This window comes from Sus scrofa, chromosome X, assembly GCF_000003025.6.
Source record: "Sus scrofa isolate TJ Tabasco breed Duroc chromosome X, Sscrofa11.1, whole genome shotgun sequence".
NCBI lineage: Eukaryota > Metazoa > Chordata > Mammalia > Artiodactyla > Suidae > Sus > Sus scrofa.
Genome location: NC_010461.5, coordinates 37,436,824 through 37,456,611, shown reverse-complemented (window position 1 = coordinate 37,456,611; position 19,788 = coordinate 37,436,824). Strand labels below are relative to the sequence as shown.

Here is a 19,788-nt window from a genome sequence, read left to right as displayed (position 1 = left end):
TCTCCCATTCTGTGGGTTGTCTTTTTGTGTTGTTTAGGGTTTCCTTTGCAGTGCAGAAACTTTGAAGTTTTGAGTAGGTCCCATTTGTTTATTTTTGGTTTTGTTGTCAATACTCTTAAGAGGTGGATCTGAGAAGATGTTGTTGTCGTTTATGTCAGAGAGTGTTTGGCCTATGTTTTCCTCTAGGAGTTTTATAGTGTCTGGTCTTAAATCTAGGTCTTTCATCCATTTGGAGTTTATTTTTGTGTATGGTGTTAGGGAGTGTTCTAATTTCATTCTTTTCCATGTGGCTGTCCAGTTTTCCCAGCACCACTTATTGAACAGGCTGTCCTTTCTCCATTGTATCTTCTTGCCTCCTTTGTCATAGATGAGTTGGCTGTAGGTGTGTGGGTTGAATTCTGGGCTTTCTATCCTGTTCCACGGATCTATATTTCTGTCTTTGTGCCAGTACCATACGGTTTTGATGACTTTTGCTTTGTAGTATAGTTTGAAGTCCGGGAGCTTGATTCCTCCAGCTCCATTTTTCTTTTTCAGGATGGCTTTGGCTATTCTGGGTCTGTTGTGCTTCCACACAAATTTTGAAATATTTTGTTCAAGTTCTGTGAAAAATGTCCTTGGTAATTTGATCGGGATTGCATTGAATCTGTAGATTGCCTTAGGTAGTATAGTCATTTTGATAATATTAACTCTTCCAATCCATGAGCATGGTATATCTTTCCATCTGTTTGTGTCATCTTTGATTTCTTCCATCAGTGGCTTGTAGTTTTCAGAGTACAGGTCTTTTGTCTCTTTAGGTAGGTTTACTCCTAGGTATTTTATTCTTTTGGATGAAATCGGTGTGGGGGCTTGCTGTAGGCTTCTTAATGGGAGGAGCTGATGCCTGCCCACTGGTGGGTGGAGCTGATTCTAATCCCTCTGGTAGGTGGGGCTTACTCTCTGGATGGGATTAGAGGCATATGTGTGCCTGAGGGGTCTTTAGGTAGCCTGTTTACTGAGGTGCTGGGCTGTGATCCCACCTGGATTGTTGTTTGCCCTGGGGCTTCTCATTGCTGACTGATGGGTGGGGCCAGATTTTCCCAAATGACCACCTCCAGAGAAAGCAGGCTGCTGAATATTCCCAAGTGCTCTGCCTCCAATGTCCTCCCCCCACAACAAGCCACATTCACCTGTTTTCCCAGGAGGTCCTCCAAGAACTGCAGTGAGGTTTGACCCAGATCCCTATGGAGACTTTGCTTTGCCCTGGGACCCAGTGCACTTGAAAGTCTGTGTGTACCTTTTAAGGATGGGGTCTCTATTTCCCTCAGTCCCGTGGTGCACACAAGCCCTACTGGCCTTCAATGCCGGATGCTTTGGGGGCTGTTTCTCCCAGTGCCAGATCCCCACACGTGGGAGTTTGATGTGGGGCTCAGAACTCGCACTCCTGTAGGTGAGTCTCTGTGAACCAGTTAGTTTCCAGTCTGTGGGGCTTCCCACCCGGGAGGTATGGGGTTGTTTATATTGGGAAATTGCCCCTCCTACCTCTTGATGTGGCCTCCTCTTTTTCTTCTGTAGGAGGATATCTTTTTTGAAGGTTTCTGGTCCATTTGGTTGAAGATTGCTCAGTCTTTAGTTGTGAATTTTGTTGTTTTTAAGAGAGAAGTTGAGCTCCAGTCCTTCTATTCCACCATCTTAATCCCATCTCCTATGTATGTTTTAATATTTTACAGTCTCATAGCTCTGCTGAAGATGAGATATTGGAATTATTTGAATATCTGTTCTCTATTTTCCCATTACAATCATAATTTTTTTTATTCAATAAGGTTCTTAACTTACAGGCTGCAGAGTACCCAAGAAACCCTTAATTTGTAAGCAGAATTATGTATATATATTCATTTTCCTCGGAAGAGAGTCTACAGTTTTTATTAGATTTCTTAAAAGGCGTATTATTCCTAAATGGTTCAGAGTTTCTTTATTCACAGATATGAAAAAGTGAAATTAATGCTTATGAACATGAAATGAATAAGAAGTTTCTATTAAAAGAAAGCTGGGTGAATTTTTATTAGGGTTTACTTCTGGTTGGAGGATATTGTCGTACATAGCTTCCATTAATGAAATTCCTTGATTATTAGCTTAAAACTTTTAATTAATACACATTTTATTTCTTACTCTGCTGAGCCTCTAATTGAAGTAAATGTTTTTTGCTTTAAATATGTGTATCAAAATTCTACATATAAATTCTTGAAGGGAAATTTAAGGACTGTAAGATGTAAATAGAATTGGAAACTGAATTGACAAGAGTTCTGAGATCTTGAAAGGACTCAGTTCTTTATGGCTTAGTTTTAAAAGTTCCAAAATGGTGCATTTTGTTTTGGATTTTTTTTTCAGTGTACCTATAATCATTTATTAATTAAAATTTTATTTTTTTATTTTTTAAATATGCTTTTAATTTTTTTCATTATAGCTGATTTATGGCATTCTGTCAATTTTCTGCTGTTCAGCATGTTGACCCAGTTAGACATACATGTATAGATCTCTTTTCTCACATTATCAGACTCCGTCATAAGTGACTAGATATAGTTCCCATTGCTACACAGCAGGATCTCATTGCTTATCCATTCCAAAGGCAATGGTCTGCATCTGTTAACCCTAAATTCCCAATCCATCCCTCTCCCTCCCCCTCCGCTTGGCAACCACAAGTCTATTCTCCAAGTCCATGATTTTCTTTTCTGTGGAAAGGTTCATTTGTGCCATATATTCGATTCCAGATATAAGTGATATCATATTGTATTTGTCTTTCCCTTTCTGACTTACTTCACTTAGAATGAGAGTCTATAGTTTCATCTATGTTGCTGTAAATGGCATGATTTATTTTAGAATATTAAGTTGTTTTCTAGGAAGAATATAGATTGGGTTCCAGTTTGTGTAGTCTCCAAGAGTATCTCATTCAAAAAGTCCCAGATAGCAGATGTTAGCAAAATTGGAGGAGTGAGGATCTTTGACAGTTCTCATCTCAGTGAAAGCAAATGGGGAACTGACAAAAATCATCAAAGTCAGCTCTTGCAGAATTCTGGAACAAGACATACACAGCAATTCTGAGAAAAGACTACGCTAAACAAGTAGAGATTTAATGGCCACATACAACAAAGAATGCCAACTTTCCAGAATTAGTTCCCCAAAGTTCCCCAAACAAATAAACAAAAACAACCATCAACAGTAACAACAAACTTTGGAGGAGGTCGATTCTTATTCTTATCTCTAGAGTTCACGCATTATTTAAAACATCTAGTTTTCAGCAAAAACATATGAGTAATGTAAGTAAATAAGAAAGTATAGCTGATTAACAGTGATAAAAGCAAACATTGACATATGTATAACTGTAGTCTTAGAAAGGGATAGAACGAATATCTGAAGAAATAATGGCCTCAAATTTCTCAAATCTTATGAAAAACATGACAACATATCCAAGAAGTTTAACAAACTCTAAGCAGGATAAACTCAAAGATACATCTTAATCTAACTGTCAAAAGCAACAATGAGAGTATCTTAAAGAGAGCAAGAGTCAAGCTACTCATCCTGTGCAAGGGATCATGCATAAGATTAACAGTGATTTCTCATCAGAAACTGTGGGGCCCAGGAAACAATGGGCTAACATAGTCAAAATGATTAAAGAAATAGATTGTCTACCAAGAATTTGTATCCAGCAAAAACATACCTCAGAAATGAAGGTGAAATTAAGATAATCCCAGATAAACAAGAAAAGGAAATTCATCACTAGCAAACCTTCCCTATAAGAAATAGTCAGTGTAGTCCTTTAGGTTCATAAGAAGATGCTAGGCAGTAACTAAAACCATAAGAAGTAAAAGTACAATGGAGGTAACTAAATATGTAAATATAAAATGCAGTGTAAATATCTTTATATCTTTTCCCCTTCTGAATTAAGGGACAACTGCATAAAGTAAGAAATACAAATCTATGTTGATGGTCGTCCAATGAAGAAAGATGTAATTGGAGTGAAAATAACAGCACAAAGGAGCAAATGGAGCTATATAGGATGAAAGTGTATGCTATTGAAATTAAGCTTATGTTTATCCGAGTCATGTTGTTATAAGATGTTAATTATTGTCCCCAAGTTAGACAATAAGAAAATAACCCTAAAAGTATAAAGTTGATAAAGCAATTAAAAGGATACGTTAGAAAATATTTATTTAATGCAAAAAAATCAATAATGGATGCAGACAGAAACAAAAAAGACATAGAAAAACAAATAACAAAATTATAAACAAATTTTACCTTAGTGTTGATTACATTAAATGTAAATTAAACACTGCAGTTAAAAGGTTGACAGAGTGGGTGAAAAACATTTTAGATGCAAAGGCACAACTAGCTTGAGAATAAATGGATAGAAAAAAATATACCATGCAAGCAGTAACCAAAATAGGATTGGTTTAGCTACAGCAAATTCAGATTAAAAAAAAAACAAACTTTTTTTTTTCTTTTTTGACCACCCCATGGCATATGGAAGTTCTTGGGCCAGGAATCAGATCCAAGCTGCAGTGGCAACGTATACCACAGCTGTGGCAATGCCGGATCCTTTAACCCACTGTGGTAGATCAGGGACCAAACCTGCATGCTAGTGCTGCAGAGACACTACCAATCCCATTGCGCCACAGCAGAAACTCTGAGATAAAACAAACTTTAAAACAGAAATAGAAAGGGTTAGTAGAAATAAAAGACATTTCATAATGACGAAATGATCTATCCATCTAGAGGATATAATAAGTATAACCATACATGAACCTACAGGGCCCCAAAACACATGAGACGAAACCAAGCAGAATTGAAGGGAGAAATAGACAATTCAACAATAATAGTCAGAGACCTGAATGACCAACTTTCAATTATGGATACAGCAACTAGACAGGAGACTGACAAAGAAAAGACTTGAATAACACCGTAAACCAATTAGACCTAACAGACACCTATAGAACACTCTTCCCAACAATAGGAGAATACATATTCTGAAGTACACATAGAACATTATATAGTATAGACTCTATGTTAGTACATCAGATATGTCTCAGTATTTTAAAGGTTTGAAATCATACAGTATATTCTCTGATCAAAAAGGAATGAAATTAGAAATTCATAACAGAAGGAAATTTGGGGAAATCACAAACATGTTGAAAATCAACCACAACCTACTAAATAGCCAATGAGTCAAAGAAGAAATTGTAAGTGAATTTAGAATGTATGTTGAGATGAAGACATAAACAAAACATACCAAAATTTATGGGATATAGCCAAAGCAGTGATTAGAGGGAAATTTTTTTTGTAAGTATCTATATTGAAAAGAAGATCAATAACCTAACCTTCCATTTTGAGAAACTAGAAGAGCAATCTAAACCCAAAGCAGGCAGAAAGAAGGAAATAATAAAGATTAGAGCAGAAGTAAGTGAAAGAGAGAACAGAAAAACAGTAAAGTCAAGTTAAAAGTTATTTTTTAAAAAGACCCCCCAAAAGCAAGTAGTCTTTATCGAGACTGACCGATAAAAAAAGAGATGATTCAACCTAATAAAATCAGGAATGATATTATAAAAGGATTACAAGAGAACACTCTTAGCAGTTGTATACCAACAAATTAGATATCCTAGATGAAATGGCTAGAAAGAGGCAAACTACCAGAATGGACTCAAGAAGAAATAGACTATCTGAATGGACCTCTAATAAGAAACGAGACTGCAAATGTAGTTTAAAAAATTTCCCATACAAAATTCAGACCTAGATAGCTTCACTAATGTATTATATATTTACACATTTAAAGAATTAATGCCATTTCTTCACACATTCTTTTAAAAAATTAGTAGGAACACTTCTCACTATGTGACCTCCATTACCCCAGCATCAAAACTAGACAGAGACACCACAATAAAACTACAAAATGATGTCACTTAGAAGTATAACAAGCACAGTGATCCTCAAAAAAATACTACCAGATCTGGAGTTCTCATCATGGCACAGTGGAAACAAATCCGATTAGGAACTGTGAGGTTGCAGGTTCAATCCCTGGCATTGCTCAGAAGGTTAAGGATCTGGTGTTGCTGTGAGCTATGGTGTAGGTCGCAGACACAGCTCGGATCTGGCATTGCTGTGGCTGTGGTGTAGGCTGGCAGCTGTAGCTCCGATTCGACCCCTAGCCTGGGAACCTTCACATGCCATGGGTGCAGCCCTAGAAAGACAAGAGACAAAAACAAACAAACAAAAACCTAGCAGATCAGATCCAGCTGCACATGTTTTATATTTTTTCAAAAAGGTAAAAACAGAGTTATCGTATGATCCAGCATTTTCATTCTTAGGCATATACCCAAGAAAAAAAAAGCATATGTCCACATAAAACCTTGTATAAGAATATTAATAGCATTATTCACAATAGCCAAAAGCCTGTCAACTGATGTGTTGATAATGGAGTATTATTCAGCCATGAAAAGGAAGAACATACTAATATAAGCTACAACATAGATGAATCTTGAGTACATCATGCTGAATAGAAATTAATCACAAGAGACCACATACTATATACTTTACTATTGTAAAATGTCTATAATAGGAAAACATAGTGACAGAAGAAATAAGATTAGTGGCTGTTAGGATCAAGAAAAGAAGAGACTATCTTTTAATGGCTATAGGATTTCTTTCTGAGGTACTTAAATGATCAAAAATTTAATGTGGTAATGAGTACATGACTGTATATGCTAAAATTAATTATACATTTTGTAAGCAAAATGTAGTATGTTAATTATATCTCAATAAACCTTTTTTGTTTTTAAGCATTTATACCATGAGTAAGTGGTATTTATACTAGAAATGCAAGTTTGGTTGAACATTTAAAAAAATCACTGTGCAAGGTACCTTATTAATAGAGTAATAACCGAAAGCACACAGTCATCTCAGTAGAGACAGAAAAAGCATTTAACAAAATCCAACACCCTTTCATGGTAAGAACAATCAACAAACTAGGAATAGAAGGGAATTATTTTCAACCTGGCAAAAAGCACCGAAAAAAATTAGTGCCTTTTTTCATATTTAATGGTGTATGACTGAATTCTTAATCCCCAAGATTATGAATAAACCAGGAAAGTCAATGCTTGGTACTTCTAATCAACGTTATCTCAGAAATTTTAGTCAGGGAAATTACACAAGAAAAAGAGAAGACATCCAGAATGGAAAGGATGAAATAAAACTTCCTCTGCTTGTAGAGGACTTGATTATGTATGTAGGACATTCTAAGGAATCCACCAAAAAAAAAAAAAAAAAGCATATTTGATATAATAAGTGCATTAGGAAGGTTGCGGGACACAGGATTAATGTACAGAAATCTCTTGTATTTCTATATGACAGCAATGAAGAATATGATAATGAATTTATGAAAACTATTCTAATATAGCATTGAAGAGAATACAATACTTAGGAACATATTTAACCAAGGAATTATAATACTTATAAAGACAAAAGTATAAAATACTACTGAAAAATTTTGGATGTACTAAGTAAAGGAAAGCCCTCCCATGCTCATAAATGAGAAGACTTAATATTAAGATGACAGAACTCCCAAATTGATTTACAGATTTGATGCAATCCCTATCGAAATCCCTACCATCGTTTTTGTAGAAATTGGCAAAGCTCATCATAAGATTCACATGGAAAACCAAGGGACCCTCCCCCAAATAGCCCTAATAGTCTTGCTATGACCTAGCAATTTCATGCCAAGGTATTTACCCAAGTATTGAAAATATATGTTTATGCAAAAGCTTGGTACACAGATGTTCATAGTAGCATTATTTGCTGTAGTCTAAATGTAGAAACAAACCAAATGTTTATCAACTCATGAATGGATAAACAAAATGGAACATTACTTAGAATGGAATATTTTTCCACTATAAAAAGAAATGAAGGGTACACAAGGCTAGTTCATCATTCAAAAACCGATTACTGTAAGCCATCATGTCAGTAGCCTAAAGAAGAAAAATCACTTGATTATATCAATAAATGGAGAAAAATGTGTGACAAACTCCAACATCTATTCATGAATAAAAACTTTTGACCAGCTAGCAATAGCGGGGAACTTCCTCAACTTAAGGAAGACTGTCTATTTTAAAAACCCTACAGCTAACATAATACTTATTGTTAAGAAACTAGATGCTTTCCCTCTAAAACTGGGAGTAAAGCAAGGATGTCCCTACTCACTACTATTCAACAACCTATGTGGAAGTCCTAGCTAATGCAAAAAGATAAGATAGGGAAATAAAAACTATACAGGTTGGGAAAGAAGAAATTAAACTATCCGTGTTGTCAGATGATATGAATGTCTATGTAGAAAATTTTAAAAGAATCAACAATAAACTCCTGAAACTAAGAAGTGATTATAGCAAGTTTTCAGTTCCCATGATTGGTACACAAAAGTCAGTTTCCCCAAAATACTAACAATGAACAATTGGAATTTTAAATTTAAAACACAATACCATTATACTGATACCAAAAATATTGAAATATTTATTTAACAAAATGTGTACATATTTAATAAAATTTATGCAAGGCTATACAAACTGTGTAAAACTTATTAAAAAATGAAAGATGAAAATAAATATATTCCATGTTCATGGATAAGAAGACTTAATTTTTTTTGGTCTTTTTGTCATTTTTTGGGCCACTCCCTCGGCATATGGAGGTTCCCAGGCTAGGGGTCCAATAGGAGCTGTAGCCACCGGCCTACGCCAGAGCCACAGCAACATGGGATCTGAGCTGTGTGTACGACCTACACCACAGCTTGCTCACCACAACGCCAGATCCTTAACCCACTGAGCGAGGCCAGGGATTGAACCTGCAACCTCATGGTTCTCAGTCGGATTCGTTAACCACTGAGCCACGACAGGAACTCCAAGGAGGCTTAAATTTTTAAAGAGTCAATTCTTCCCAAATTGACCTACAGATTCAATAAAATCCCAATCAGAATCTTAGCAATATCTAAATGGATATTGGAAAATTGATTCTGAAGTTCATATGGAAAGGCAAAAGACCCAGAATAATCAAGAGGAACATAGTTGGTAGACTGGCACTACTCAACTTCAGTTCTTACCTTTAAGGCTACAGTAATCAAGACAGTGTGGTATTTGTCAAAGAATTAGCAAATAGACTCAATAGAATAGGAAGGAGAGCCCAGAAACAGATCCATGCAAATAGTCAGCTGATGTTTAGTGAAGTAGCAAAGGCAGTACCATGGAGAAGGGATAGTCTTTTAGTCTTTCCAACAAATGATGCTGGAACAACTAGACATCCATGTGCAAAAAAAAAAAAAGGATCTAGATACAGACCCTACATCTTTCAGAAAAAATATACTCAAAATGCTTTTCCCCTCATAATGGGAACAAAGCAGTGATGTATTCTCTGACCATTCTTAACCTAGGGCTGCAAGACATCAAAATTAGACAGGAAAAGGAAATACAATCATATAAAGTGGAAAAGAAGGAAATGAAAACATTAATACTTGCAGATGACATGAAAATCTATACAAAAAAAAACTTCCCAGAACTATTAAGTGAATTCATCAACAATATGAAATTAACATACCAAAATTTTATATCTATTTCTATATACTAGCAAACACCTGGAAACCACAGTTGAAAACAAAATATTATTTGCAGTCATTCAAAGCAAAATGGAATTCTTTTTTTTTTTTTTTTTTTTGTCTTTTTGCTATTTCTTGGGCCACTCCTGTGGCATATGGAATTTCCCAGGCTAGGGGTCAAATCGGAGCTGTAGCTGCCAGCCTATGCCAGAGCCACAGCAACTCGGGATCCGAGCCGCGTCTGCAACCCACACCACAGCTCACGCCAACGCCGGATCGTTAACCCACTGAGCAAGGGCAGGGATTGAACCCGCAACGTCATGGTTCCTAGTCAGATTCGTTAACCACTGCGCCACGACAGGAACTCCCAAAATGGAATTCTTAGGTATAAATCCCATTAAATATGGACAAGCCTTCTATAGTAAAAGCTACAGAATTCTGATGAACAAAATCAAAGATCTAAGTAAATGGAGAAATGTACCCTGTTTATGGATTGGAAGACTCAAAATAGTAAAGACGTCATTTCTCCCCAAATCAATTTGTAGATTTGCTCTAGTTCCACTTAAATTCGTGGGAAGATTTGTTGTGGATATAGAATGCTTATTAAGGAGTTCCTGTCGTGGTGCAGTGGAAACGAATCTGATTAGGAACCATGAGGTTGTGGGTTTAATCCCTGGCCTCACTCAGTGGGTTAAGGATCGATCCAGCGTTGCCATGAGCTGTGGTGTAGGTCACAGATGCAGCTCGGATTTGATGTTGCTGTGGCTGTGGTGTATATAGGCCAGCAGTTGTATCTCTGATTAGACTCCTAGCCTGGGAACTTCCATATGTCGCCTGGGTGCGGCCCTAAGAAGCAAAAAATAAAAAAAATATAGAATGCTTATTAAAATGTATATTGAAACGTAAGAGAATAAAAATAGCTAAAACAATTTTGAAAACTGATAAGTGACAAGATCATTCACCCTATTCTAAGACATATATAGATATAGGAATTAGTATAGTGTGATCCTGGCCGAGGGATGTACACACATGTCAGTGCAACATATTAGGTTGCCCAGATTGTCCAACAGATTAGTAGGCCCCCCCCCAAGTACGGCCAACTGATTTTTGACAAAGACTTAAACACAATTCAATGAAGAAAGGATAGTGTTTTTTAAACAAATGATGGTACAGCAAAGGCCAAAAGTTGAACCTCAACATAAACCTCACATCTTATATAAATCAAAGTGGATCATAGGTTTACATGTAAAACATAGAACTACACAACTTTTAAAAGAAAACATACCAGAAAATCATTGAGACCTAGGAGACTAAATTCCTAGAAATAATACTAAGTGCATAGATGGAAAAAGAAATCTTGACAGTGAGAAAGGGAGAGAGAGAGAACACACATGGCGGCGGCGGGGTGTGTGTGTGGGGGGGGGGCTGGGTAGAGGAAGAGCAGGAGAGATACCGTCCAATTAGACAGTGAGTTAGAAGATAAACATTCCCCCCAAAAAGTTTATACATGTTCCTGCCAAGAACATGAAAATGTGTTCAACACCATTATCTATTTGGGAAATATAAATTTAAACCACTATGAGATATAACTACACAATTATTAGAACAGCTACTATTGAAAAAAATGGTAACACCAAATCTGGCAAGGATATGGGGAAATGATCATATGTTACTGGTGGCAATTTAAAGTGGTACAGTCACTATGGAAAAATAGTTTGCCATGTAGTCTAGCAGTTGTACTGTAGGACAGTATACATCCCAAACCTTTTTTCACACTAAATCAGATTTTCGTAGCAGTACTGTTTGAAATAGGTAAAATTTCAAAAGAACTGAAATGTCCTACAATAGATGAATGATTAAACAAATTGTGATACGTTCGTACCATAGAATACTGGTTGGCAGAGAAAAACACGAAAAACCTATTGAGGCATGCAACTACTTGGAAATTATGCTGTATTTTAAAAAAACTATATTTCTAAAGGTCATATACTATGTTACTTCCTTTATATAGGTTTTAAAATGCTAAAATTATAGAACTGGAACAGATTAGGTATAAGTAGTACATGCCAACGGCTTTCACCACTGGAGCATTGGAAAACAGATAGGTGAGTATTGGGTGCCAGGGACCACAGAGCTTGTGTGAGGAGTGTGAGAAGGGGGTAGGTGTGACTATAAAGATTACTTTGGGATAATTGTGGGGGATCTTCGTGGAACAATTCTGTATCTCTTGAGATGGCTACATGAATTTACACACGGTGACAAGATTGAATTAGTTCTACACATACACACATGAGTACATAGAAACTGGTGAAATCTTAATGAGGTCTATTGTTTGTTTCAATGTCAATTTCCGGGTTTTGATATTGTACTACACTTATGTAAGGTGTTACCATCAGGAGAAAACTGAGTTAAGGGTACTCAGAACCTCTCTGTATTATTTTGGTACTTTTTGTTAAGTACAATTATTCTAAAAGAAAATATACTTGAAAGTTTCCTCATGATCTGTATGCTCATCCACAAAATGGATAATTAGCCCACAAAAACTTGAACTTTAGGGAGTAGGGTCTATTTTAATAATAGCTTTATTGATATATAATTCACACTCCATAAAATTCACCCCTTTAAATAGTACAATTCAGGTGCTTTTTTATATTCACAGAATTGTGCAACCATCGCCACTGTCTATTTCCAGACCATTTACATCACCCCTCAAAGAAACCTTATAGCCATTAGTAGACACATAGTATTTAACTCCTCCCTAGCCTCTGGCAACCACTTATCTACTTTGTGTCTCTGTGGATTTGCCTATTCTGGATATTTCATATAAATGAAATCATACAACATGTGATCTTTGTGTCTGACTTCTTTCACTTAACACGTCTTCAGGGTTCATCAGTGTTGCAGCATATGTCAGTGCTTCGTTCCTTTTCATGGCTGAATAACATTCCATTGTGTGGATATATCACATTTTATATATTCATTTATTAGTTGATGACCTTTGGGCTATATCAACTTTTTAGTTATTACGTCTAACGCTACTCTGAACATTTGTGCACAGTCTATCCCCATTCACAGATTCTGTATTTACAAATTTGTCTACTTGCTCAAATTTGTAACCTCCAAACGAATATGTGTGGCACTTTCACAGTCATTCACAGACATGTGCAGAGCAGCAAAAAATTTGAATTGCTCAATACACACATTCCCAGCTGAGGTCCAACAAGCCACACTCTGCCTTCTTGTCTGGCTCTCATGAAGTAAACAAGAGCTCTTTTTGCGATTTAGTGCTCCATTTTGCATCTTTGTGCTTTTTGCTGCTGAGTTTGTTGCTTCAAATGGTCTTTAAGCATAGTGCTGAAGTATTGCCTAGTGTTCCTAAGTACAAGAAGGTTGCATTGTGCCTTACAGAGCAAATACATATGTTAGATAAGCTTTGTTTAGGCATTAGTTGTAGGGCTGTTGGCCCTGAGTTCAGTGTTAATGAATTAACAATATATACAGACATACCTTGTTGTGTTGTGCTTCAGTTCATTGCACTTCACAATAAATTGGAGGTTTGTGTCGACCAGTCCTGCATTGAGTGCCATTTTTCCAACAACATTTGCCTACCTTGTGTCTCTATGTTATGTTTTGGTAATTCTCACAGTATTTCAAACCTTTTGATTATTATATTTGTTATGGTGATCTGTGATCAGGGCCCTCAAATCTAGGTCAGTCCTCATCAGTGCAGATTATGGAATTGCTGGTTCCTATTATTAGGTTACCCTCTTTAGAAACCAGTTCCATCAGTGTGAAACAACCCAATAGAAATGACTTATTCGGACATATTTTGGATAAGACTGTACATTTAATTTGAGATCACATTTATTTTTACTCATATATAGAAAATGATAGGCATTTTAAGTTAGAGGATATATCCAAGGACTATATAAGTAGAAAAAAATTTTAGTGTAACTTTTTGTGGACATTTCTGGTATCAACTTCTGAGTCTTGAGAGAGTTTTTTTTTTTTTTGGGGGGGTCTTTTTAGAACCACATCCTCGGCATATGGAAGTCCCCAGGCTAGGGCTCCAATCGAAGCTTCAGGTGCTGGCCTACACTACAGTCACAGCAATGCCGCATCTGAGCTGCGTCTCTGACCTACACCACAGCTTGTGGCAATGCTAGATTCTTAACCCACTGAGTAGGGCCAGGGATTGGACCTGTGTCCTCATGTATGCTAGTCAGATTTGTTTCCTCTGAGCACAATGGGAACTCCCTGAATCTTGAGAGATCTTGATAAGAAATAATTTGTAATTTTATTAAAGCCAAAATTTGATTTACTTAAGGAGAATGGCTGGGATTGGAGATTTACTTAGCTTGATAGTAAGCCCAGACACTTGCTCCTTATTGTATGCCCCTAAATTCTTGCGGAATGCTAAAACAAAAATAAAGTTTTTATTTGTTGTATGATCTCTTGCTTTGTTAATATCTTAACTGTTTACTTCTTCAGTAGCATGAATAATTGACTATATAATTAAATGATTTTAGTAATAGTGCCTGAAAAAGAGCAGTATGTATAAACAGAAGCAATTTTGTCTTGTAGTGATGATTTTATCTATAACCAAATGAGGCATAGTCCCTTTTTCATTGCTGCCATGTACTGCTCATTCACTATTTAAAATGCCAAGGGTTAAGGATCTGGCATTGCCGTGAGCTGTGGTGTAGGTCACAGACGTGGCTCGGATCTGGCGTTGCTGTGGCGTAGGTTGGCGGCTACAGCTCCAATTAGACCCCTAGCCTGGGAACCTCCACATGCTGCGGGTGCGTCCCTAAAGAGACAAAAAAGACAAAATAAAATATAATGCCAAGCATGTTTTTAATTGCTATTTATATATTTTATCTCATTTAATCTTCAAAGAAATTTTGCAAGATATGTGTTATCTATTCTTTGTATTTGAGAATACAATATTGAAGATTAGAGGTTAAAAAACCTTTTGATTGATGACTAGAAACTCTAGAGCCAGGTGAACCCAAGTCGTTCTGTCTCTAAAGCCCATATTTTCCATATGTCAGTGTTAGTTGCCAGGCTTTATATCTTAGAGTCCTGCCATCCTTAGCTTCATGCACTCCCACTTTCCCCTTCTCCCCTGCCCCAAACAAAAAGATAACAAAAAGATAAGTGTGTGTGAATTGGAGGCAGAGATTTAAAATTTTTTGTTTTCTTCCCAACTTTGAGGATCTGGAACTGTGTCTGACACAAAGTAAGTATTCAATAAATATTTTAGTGAGTGAATGAAGGGATGTCACATAAGTTTTGTGAATTTACTGAGGATTCTAGGGATGGTACAGTAGAGGAAAAATGCGATAGTTGATGAGTAAAAGAAGGTTTCTGCTTTTTGGCAGAGATTATATCTGTAAAGGTAAATAGGTTGTATTATGCTTTCATGGTCAGGACTGCAAACTTCGCCTATAAAAACATATGATTCTAATGCTGAGGTTATCCCTTTTTACCTGGCATATCCAGACCACTTTGCTTTGTAAGCTTGCTTGGCAGCTTCCTATAATGAGGTCATATAATGAGTTAATGGTAGTGGGTGGTACCCTTCTCCTATGAGAAATTCAAGTCTAGGTATCCTCAAAGTAAATTCTGTAGAGATCTCAGAGACATAAGAAGTCTCAGGAATGGACTAAAGACTTAGAAGATATTTCAGGGAAAAATTGTATCCAAATGATCAGTAAACAGTATGCAACTTAGTCGTCAGAGACATGCAAATTAAAACCACGGGGTGATACCACTACATTGCCAACAACATGATTAAAAATGAAAATGACAGGCAATTCCAAATGTTGGTGAAGACATAGAACCACCAGAACTCTTACTGCTACTAAGGGTGTAAATTAGTTTAACTGCTCTTGTAAGGCATTTAGGAATATATACCAAAGCTGACATATACGTACCTTATGATCTAGCATTTCCTCTCCTAGGAATAAACCCATCAGAAAGGCCTTAACATATGTCCATCAAAAAACATGTGCAGGAATGCTTTTAGCAGAATTGTAGTAGCTCTAAATTAGAAACAATCCAGATGTCCACCAGCAGTAGAGTGGTATAAATAAATTTGTACATTCATACTGTGGAATACCACAAAGCAAGGGTACTGGATGAAACTTTGTTACACATAAAACATAGATGGGAAGTTCCAGTTGTGGCTCAGTGGGTTAAGAATTCGATATAGTGTCCATGAGGATGTGGGTTCAATCCCTGGCCTTGCTCAGTGGGTTGAGGATCTAGCATTGCTGCAAGCTGAGGCATAGGTCACAGATGTGGCTCACATCTGGTGTTGCCATGGCTGTGACATAGGCTGGCAGCTGTAGCTCTAATTTGGCCACTAGCCTGGAAACTTCCATATGCTGAAGGTGTGACCATTAAAAAACAAAAACAAAAAACCTCAGGTGACTCTCATAAGCAACCCAATGAACGAAGGAAGCTGTGCATGAAAGACTGCCTATCCTATTATTCCATTTATTTAAAGTACAAAAACAGCATAGCCAATCTATGACACTTGAAATCAAAATAGAAGTGACTGGGAGGGATCATGGTAGGGGCTTCTAACCTGCTGGTCATATTCTCTTTCTTGATTTGGATACTGGTTAAATGGGTGAGTTCATTAAAAATTCACCAAGCTGTACACTTATGACTTATGTACAAAGAACTAGGTATGAGTTCCCTGGTGTCTCAGTGGGTTAAGGATCCGGCATGGTCACTGCTGTGGCTCAGTCAATCCCTGGCCCAGGAACTTACAAATGCAACAAATATGGCCAAAAAAAAGCAAAAGAGAAAACAAATTAGGTATACATTGCTCTTAGGGAAAGAGAGTGGAGCCATTTTGTCATTTTATTCAGTCAGAGATAAAGATTTGTCTAACTATTGAGATATTTGCATTTTGCCTAGTGGGAGTCTGATTTGTTCTAAGAAGCATTCATTCAGTCTTGGAGGGGGGAAAGGTTCATTGGATACCTATTCTATGCAGAATGCTAAGTACCAGGGTGGGTATAGATAGGAATAAAACATTGATAGCTTTAAATCTAGTAATCCAGACAGAAGATCCTCACCCTTGACAGTAAATAGTAAGGAGGGAGAACAACTCTGGACACAGATGAATCTTTTTTGTATCGTTAGTGGATACTTAGGAAATAATGTTAAAAGTCCTTTCGTTCAAAGTGAATCTAAAGTTTCAACATAAGAAGTGCTATTTCTGAAATGCTTTGGAAAGAATTCCACAAGTCTCTTTGAATTGGCCTTGCACTCTCTTTGCACTCTCAAAATAAAGGTATTTCCCTTTATTTTGGCTTCCTTATGTTTCCTCCCCTTTTACAGGGTAAAGTTTTATCTATTTTGTTTACTCTTTAGGAATAACTTTCAGAGAATTTTAAGACTGCTTGGGAATGATTTCCAAATTATTCATTTTTTTTAGTGCAAAATCAATAAGCAATACAGGTTTTCTGAAAATCTTTGCCAGTTTGTCTCTACAATGTGTACTTTTTTTTAGCACTTTTTTTTTTTTGGTCTTTTTAGGGCCACCCCCGCAACATTTGAAGGTTCCTAGGCTAGGGGTCGAATCAGAGGTGTAGCCACAGGCCTACACCACAGCCACAGTAACGTGGGATCAGAGCTGGGTTTGCAACACCACAGCTCACAGCAATGCCGGATCCTTAACCCACTGAGAGAGGCCAGGGATCTAACCCGCAACCTCATGGTTCCTAGTTGGATTCGTTTTCCACTGGGCCACGAGGGGAGCTCCCCACCTTTTGTTGTAGCACTTTTAATATATGAATGAAAATGTTACCAGGTTTTTCTTGCATCCTGCCCTTAATTATTTGTTTATTCAGTGATTTCTTTAACTGACTTTGGAAACCTTTATCTTTTTAATGTCATTACCTCTCCTCATGTTATTTGAAAACATCAGTGTCTTTTACAAGGCTAAGAACAATACTATCCTGTGACTTCTTATGGAATCCAAGGAAAGTTTAAGGTTGTGGGTTACAGCTAAAGGTTTTACAGTTTTTCTTACAGATTCCTAGTAGGAAAAGCATGGCAAGAGTTGGAGTCAGATATGCCAGATCTGTCCTGTGTGATGTGACCTCAAGTTCAATAAACCTCAGCTTTCCTAGATGTCAGGTGAGGGTAATAATACTGTCTGCAGAGAGCTGGTTCAGAGGTGAAGGATGATGATAACTGAAGCATCTCGGCTCTTGCTTAGCACCTAGTAGGTGGACCATGCTTTCCCTGTCCTCCTCTGCGATGCAGCCTACATTTATTCTGGAGTTCTCTTCATCTTGCCCACCTCAGTCTTTACCATTTCCATTTGTTTATTTTAATAATTCCATCTTTCTCTTTTTAAAAAATAAAGCTACAGTAGTTTTTCTAGTCTCTGACAAGATAGGACTTTTTCTTCTAATATTGTTAGACAAACCAATTTCTACAAATTTTTTTTAAGTCAAAAAAGTCGAACATGCTCATGCAAGTTATTTTTGTTTTACGAATTCTCTGCCCCCAGTGTGGCTGATAAAATAAATTTTTCACTCATAAGTCTGAGGTGTTTAGTAAGGACTGCCGATTTGGGGCAGAATGGGCCCTTTTACATTTTGGCTTACCATATATTGACTCTACCTGGCTCGTTCACCAGTTGAAACCCCTCTTTTCTCTGGTATATGTTTCTGTCACGTAGATTTAGTTTTGAGGGTATTTTCAAGTTTCTTTTTTTTCTTTAAGTTTCTCTCAAGATTGTTAACTTAGATCAAGTGCATTTCCCTTTTCCATTTAGATTTACATGGTAGCTACTTTTTTTTTTTTTTTTGTCTTCTTTTGCCTCTTTAGGGCCGCACCCGCGGCATGTGGAGGTTCCCAGGCTAGGGGTCTAATCGGAGCTGTAGCCACTGGCCTATACCACAGCCACAACCACACAGGATCCGAACCACATCTGCGACCTACACCACAGCTCACGGCAACGCCAGATCCTTAACCCACTGAGCGAGGCCACGGATTGAACCCACGTCCTCATGGTTCCTAGTCGGGTTCGTTTCTGCTGCGCCACAATGGGAACACCCTGGTAGCTATTTTCTGTTGGAGTTTTCTCTTAAGATGATCAAAGGAAGTACATTACCACTATCTTTTAAAACTTCTTTTTTGTCTTAATGTGCTGTTAATTCTTCACCTAATGCTTCAGCAAAGAGAAATTAGTAACAATTTTCCCAGTGTACATGAAAAAATTGGAAATTTATCAGGAGATCCTATTAACTGATTAATAGTTATTCAGATTAAAGTAAGAAATGGTTAAAATTACAGGAAAGTGATATTTATGTCTTTTAAGTGAAATTTGATAATCATCAGGTGATCCATCCACAAAACCTGATGTTTTAAAACTAATCTCAGCCAAAGGCCGGAGTGATATGGTAACATGGACCTGGGTACTGTAAAAGGAAGATGCTCCCTCAGGCTCACGGGGAAACTGGCACAGTTTCATTTCCACTCTACTGGTCCGAGAAGTCATGGAACCCCCCCTGGATTGAAAGGGAGGGGACACAGATCCCACCTCTGAATGGGGGAGTTGAGGAAAAATTTCTGGCCATCTTGAATCTTCCACACCAAGCAATTTTTAAACTTTGTTACCTTGAGTGAGGCTATAGTAGCTGGTGCTACTCCATTCTAAAGCAGCACTAAAATTCTGCCATGGGATCAGATGTCTTCATCAAGTACCAATTCAGGATACATATGACAGCAGCAAATAGTTCGTTACTGTGAATAGGAGACTAAAATAAGGACATATTGTGTTCTACAATTAGAAAGAGACTATTTAAAATCTAGTCTGGCACTGTTTGTTAAAACTGAATTTTAATACTTTTTGGTAATCAAAAGATAGGGAAATTATTTTGGGCGAGCTGTGTTTTATAATATGGTTTTGGCAGTGTTCTCAGTAGAATAATATTATTAGGGAAAAAGTAGTGATTAGTTTTTGAACTGTTAAGTGCTTTTCTTTTTCTGGTCATGTCCACAGCATGTAGAAGTTCCCAGGCCAGGGACTGAACTCAAAACATAATAGCAAACCCAGTCTCTGCAGTGATACTGCAGTGACAACTCCAGGTCCTTTAGCAGCTGCACCACAAGGGAGCTCACTGCTTTTCATTTTTAGTAAGAGTTTTACATCCAAT

At 37.1% G+C, this 19,788-nt stretch overlaps 1 protein-coding gene across 1 annotated transcript in view; it reads left to right on the top strand.

Annotated features, from left to right (window-relative positions):
- The window catches only part of CASK (calcium/calmodulin dependent serine protein kinase), a 368,751-nt gene that overhangs the window by 79,112 nt on the left and 269,851 nt on the right, over nt 1-19,788 (top strand).